At 28.3% G+C, this 6,076-nt stretch overlaps 1 long non-coding RNA gene across 1 annotated transcript; it reads left to right on the top strand.

Annotated features, from left to right (window-relative positions):
- Positions 1 to 1,288: 1,288 nt before the first annotated feature.
- LOC143191888 (uncharacterized) lies at positions 1,289 to 4,235 on the top strand. The gene is made up of 2 exons (XR_013004658.1): positions 1,289 to 1,359; positions 3,859 to 4,235. It is a non-coding gene; the product is annotated as an uncharacterized LOC143191888 (long non-coding RNA).
- The last annotated feature ends 1,841 nt before the right edge of the window (positions 4,236 to 6,076 follow it).

Consider the following 6,076-nt stretch of genomic DNA (forward strand, 5'->3'; position numbering starts at 1 on the left):
CAAAATTTTCTCATACCCAAATATTCGTGAATGATATGATATACACGTTCAGACGATACCTTTAAAGTATCTGCTGTTTCGTTCAATTTCAATTAACGGTCATTCAAAATCATTTTGTGGATTTTTTAAATGTTTTCGTCGGTAACAACCTCTTTTGGGCGTCTACTGCGTTCACCGCCTTCGATGCTCATTTCACCACGTCTTAACTTAGCATACCAAGCCTTGATGGTTGATTTTCTTGCGGCAGCGTCCGGAAACTCGGCTTCAAGCCAAGTTTTTGCTTCAACTGTATTTTTGCCCTTCAAAAAGCAATATTTTATCAACACGCAAAATTCCTTTTTAACCATTTTTTTCACAATAACAAAAGTTGCTTCACTCAAAATGTTATAATTCACAAACTAATGATCCGAAAGCTGCCACATTTATACACGCATCTTTTGAAGGTTAAGGCTAACTAAAAAACATAGTATTTAATTCTAGTAGCGCCATCTATGTTTCAGACCGGGGATTTTTCAAGTGACCTGTTAATACGCAACATCATTATCACCAAATTATTTGGATTAAAACGTACAATATAATATAAAACCGTAACTTAGAAAGATACGTTAACGATAAGTCATATATTACCTTCAATTTGTCTCACCAAGAACCGTTTATTCCAATTAAATTCAAATATTGATCCATTTTTTTTGGATCGACCGAATTAATAAGGATAGCGGAAAAAACGACACCACTGTGATTGAAATGATTTCGAAGCAAATAAAACATTACGCCATCTTAATTAAATTGATTCTCCTTACTGTTATTTAATTTTATAATTGTTTTAAGAAATCGGATGTTATGCTTTTATTGTTTGAACGAAATTTATATATAAACAAGCGGAACTTTCGTTTTCATTTTAAAGACGGACGGCAAAATGGATGGACTAAATCTGTTGGTATCGAAATTACGTTCACGAAATCACCGGAAACAGGTTTGTTATCTTAATGGAGGAACTTACTCACTGTGCTCGACGACATCGTAAGACTAAAACTGTGAATGCTTTGCGCTGTAACAGTTTTTCAATACTGACTGGAATAATAACTGGTGACTAATACAAGCCTAACCGCCGAAAACATTTTTATGACATTGCACATATGAAACCGGGGGTAAAAAAAACAATGCGAAAATTAAATTAAAAATCACCACAATGCCGGAATCGACAAGAAATCTTATCTCATGCAGAACGAGGCGGGAAAAAAATCTTTAACGACTACCCACCTCCCGAGAATAAAATTCGGTATATAAGGTAGTTGCGTTGCGTTCGATTTTTAAGAACCTCACTCGAGTAGAATCTAAACGACCAACATGAAAGTTTTGGTAAGTACGCACGTCTAATTTAACTCTTTCTTTTCTTGGTTTTGTTGCGTTTACATTGGAATGTTCCCTTAATTTGGTCCTATAGTTTCTTATTTCTAACAAAATTTCCAAATATTTTAAATAATTTATCTAAAAATTAAAATAAGTAAAATTTCCTAAAAAATGTTCCGAAATATATCACCCAAAACTTTATTATTTTCCATAACATTTTTTCAATTTTTTCTTTATTAGCTTTTGTATTTTGTTACATTGGTATGTAATATTATTTAATTTAACTCTTTCTTTTCTTGGTTACGTTTACATTGGAATGTTCCCTTAATTTGGTCCTATAGTTTCTTATTTCTAACAAAATTTCCAAATATTTTAAACAATTTATCTAAAAATTAAAATAAGTAAAATTTCCTAAAAAATGTTCCGAAATATATCACCCAAAACTTTATTATTTTCCATAACATTTTTTCAATTTTTTCTTTATTAGCTTTGGTATTTTGTTACATTGGTATGTAATATTATTTAATTTAACTCTTTCTTTTCTTGGTTACGTTTACATTGGAATGTTCCCTTAATTTAGTCCTATAGTTTCTTATTTCTAACAAAATTTCCAAATATTTTAAATAATTTATCTAAAAATTAAAATAAGTAAAATTTCCTAAAAAATGTTCCGAAATATACCACCCAAAACTTTATTATTTTCTATAACATTTTTTCAGTATTTTCTTTATTATCTTTACTTTTTTATTGTTTTGAAATATGGTATTTAATTTCGTTTAATTTAACTTTTTCTTTTCTTCGTTTTGTTGCGTTTACATTGGAATGTTCCCTTAATTTGGTCCTATAGTTTCTTATTTCTAACAAAATTACCAAACATTTTAAATAATTTATCCAAAAATTAAAATAAGTAAAATTTCCTAAAAAATGTTCCGAAATATATCACCCAAAACTTTATTATTTTCTATGTTTTTCAGTAATTTCTTTAATGGCTTTGCTTTTTTATTATTTTGAAATATGGTATTTATTTCGTTTAATTTGACTCTTTCTGCTGTTAGTTTTGTTGCATTTACATTGGAATGCTTCCTTTATTCGGTCTAATATTCTCTCATTACTAACAAAATTATCAAATATTTCCAATAATTTATCCAAAAATTAAAATAAATAAAATAATATTCCGAAATATACGACCAAAAGCTTTTTTAGTTTTCATAACATTTTTTCATTACCGGCTGGACTTTCTTATTATATTGAAATATTAAATACCATATTTTTCGCTTAATTTAAATCTATTCTTAATTTTGTTGTATTTGCGTTGGAGTGTTCCCTTAAATCGGCTGTATATTCTCATACTTTTACAAAATTACAATGGCATTATAATCCGAAAATAATTTATACAAAAATTATTTAAAATTCAGTAAAAAGGTCCCGAATTATTCAACTCAACTTTTTTTACAATTTTTCATAATATTGTCTCTATTTCTCTAATTACTTTGATATTTCATTTCTTGGCTTTGTTGTGTCTACAGAACTAGGAATGTTCTAAACGATCTCGACTCGGTTCTATACTCCATTATTTCTAATAGTGACATTGTTTAGTTACGAGATATTTCAAATAATTTATTCAAAAATCAATTGAAATATCCTGAAAATTATTGGACCCCAATTTTTGTTAATTTCCCTTAAATTTTTTTCAGTTTTTTATATAGAAATCGGGTATTCTTATTTACAAGTATATTTTAAAACACCATTAATTTGGTCCAATATTTTCTTATTTCCGTCAAAATTACAGTGACATTATTAGCTACAATATAATTTATCCAAAAAATATCTTGAAAATGTTACAAAATATTCAAGTCAAAACATTTTTTTATTTTTCATAAATTAACTAAAATTTTCCCAACTATTTTTGTTGACTTTGGGTTTTTTATTATATTAAATCTATATCTGTATTTAACTTTTGTTTTTAAACCAAAATAAATTTGGTTTTGTTGTGTTTGAATGGTTATGTTTCCGATTATAGTTCAAAACACCTTTAGTGTGGTCCTACATTACCTTTTATTAAAGTTACAGTGACATAATTTAGCCACAAAATATTTCAAATAATTTATCCAATAATTAATTAGAATTTGCTTAGAAATATTCAAGCCAATATTTTTAGTTTTTTCTTTATTAACTTTAACTTTTTTGTTATATTCTGGTATTTTATTTGAATTTTTTCAAGCTTCTAACATATATAAACTTCCAATGATTAATATATCTTTTCCAATACTTTTTTAACTCTTCAAATTTTTTAATAACGTTTCTTCATTTCGCCTCAAGATTTAGTTGACTTCTCTGATGATTTTATTATTATTTAATTATGTCGCAGTATGACAATTAAGCTGATTCTGTCATATATATCATGTCACTATCTCATAATGTATACATAAAATATCATGCCCTTTTTTCCAATTTTGAAACGTTTTTTGCTTGAAGATTTTGAATTTACATTATAACGGTTTATTACAGATCGCTGTAGCTGCTGTCTTGGCTTTGGCCGCTGTTGCCGAATGCGGAGGCCATGGTGGTGATGGTGGAGATGGTGGATACGGAGGTGGTTACGGTGGCGGTGACTTGGCCACCCCCATCCACCACGCCGGACCAGTTGTCTCCAAAGTCTTCCATGCCCCACCCCACCCAGGCTACTTCCAAGTACCAATCCCAGACCACGGTTTCGACAAATACGTCTTCCATCACCCAGCACCCGCTCACGTCGTTAAAGGAGAAGGTTTCGGTTACAGCCATCATCATCATTAAAGCCAAATGAGAAATCCACCAAACGCATCTTAGTGTAAATATGTGATGTTCTTAGGGAATAAATAATTTAAGTTAAGTAGAAACACGAATCGATGTTGTTTTCTTTTAATATCCTCACTCAAACTCATTAATCACAGCTGAAACTTGATCAGTGATGATCTGGATATCTTTTTATTGCGACTCTATGTATATTAATCGGAATTTATTCAATAGTAAATATTGATTAAACCAAATTACTCTATTAACGTATAGAAACCAATTGAAAAATAGGAAAAGTCTTTCTCAGATTTTCCTATCAGAATAGAATAAATTTAATAAACTGTAGTATCAGGTATAAAATAGCATTTTCGTTAAATTTTTGAAATGGATGTATTTAATAATATTCGTTCTAAACAAAAATTTTTATAACTGCTGAGCTGTAAGCTTGATTTACAACTACTGGCAAATGGAAAACACATATTCTTCATATAAAGAATACTAATTAAATCATTGTTTTGTCATCAGAACATTAAAATGTATGACAACATTATGTACAGAAGTTTTTGTGCCAACTCTTTTTAACAACTCTTTCAACAGCTAAAAATAGTCTTTATAACATCTAGATAATTTCAGTTATAAAATAAATAAGGGTTTAATACAATGCATTTTGCATTCTGTATTTATTATTTCCTTTTCAGCTTTTAAGTTTGGAGATTTTAATAAAAATTAGCAAAAATCACCATGTTAATCCTCGAGTACTCATACAACAAATAATAAACCAGTGATCACATGGGATATATATTTATAACTAAAACGCTTGTATTTGCATGACAAAACGAATATGGGTTATGAACAATAATAATCATTACGAGATAATTATATTATAAATTATACTATTTAAAAAAAGTAAATATAAGGCACAAATAGCTTCCTTCTTTGTCTTTCACTTAATTTGATGTTTCTTCAATATATTATGGAGCATGTTTCCTGTAGCTATCCCTCTATTTTTTTGGGTAATCATTCCTTTGAAAATGTGTGGTCGTAGCAAGTGTAATGCCAAAGTATACAAAACAGTTATTTCAGATTATTGAAAAATGTGGATCATTGATTACATAAAACTAAGACATTTTTTTGTATGTTTATGATGTCAAAGAAAATACCAACAGACCAATTTATTATATTTTGAGCCATATAATTCATTTTACATATTTGATATGCGTTATAAACTACTTATTTTGATTCTAATCAAATAGCAATAATGGTTACTATACTAGTTATCTCGCTTTGGTACTAGAGAACTATTATTATTTTATAAATAGATAAAAAAAACTGAAGTAATCCTAGCTTTCTACATACATTTTAAAGGACTTGGACTTGTATTAATGATGTATAAATAATATATATTCCGTACAATATATTTTCTTAAATCCTTTTTTGAATGAAACTCATAACAACATTTCTATATTTTTAATAGAATTATGTATTAATATGGTATAAATATATATTTCATTCATATAGTCATCTTTCATATAAATATATCTAATATTATATAATATGGTATAAGTATATCTTTAAAGTAAATTTATATTAGCTGTTAACTGTTAAAGCCCTTAACTTATAGCCAGCTGTTCTGTTTCTTATTCTGTCTATCGCTGTATCAGGCTTTCACCTTCGTCGATACGCTCAGCTGAATGTCATGTTAGACATACGATGCTAAATTTCACTTTAGTACGTTTTTATGTCATTATTAATTTACCAAACAACATTGTATAAAGTATAATACAAAATATGCCCTTTTTAGTATGTATATATTATATAGTATCTTTAGTATGTCAGTTGTTACAGTTCAAACAGTGCCAACATCTAGTATTGTTATACCAGACATCTGTAGAGATAATACCTTTCCAGTTTGCCGATGAGTGTGACAATTGATCATCAATTACAATTTTGA

Source organism: Rhynchophorus ferrugineus, unplaced genomic scaffold (assembly GCF_030347505.1).
Source record: "Rhynchophorus ferrugineus isolate W39M unplaced genomic scaffold, kcgeb_rfMv2 rfM2, whole genome shotgun sequence".
Classification (NCBI taxonomy): Eukaryota; Metazoa; Arthropoda; class Insecta; order Coleoptera; family Curculionidae; genus Rhynchophorus; species Rhynchophorus ferrugineus.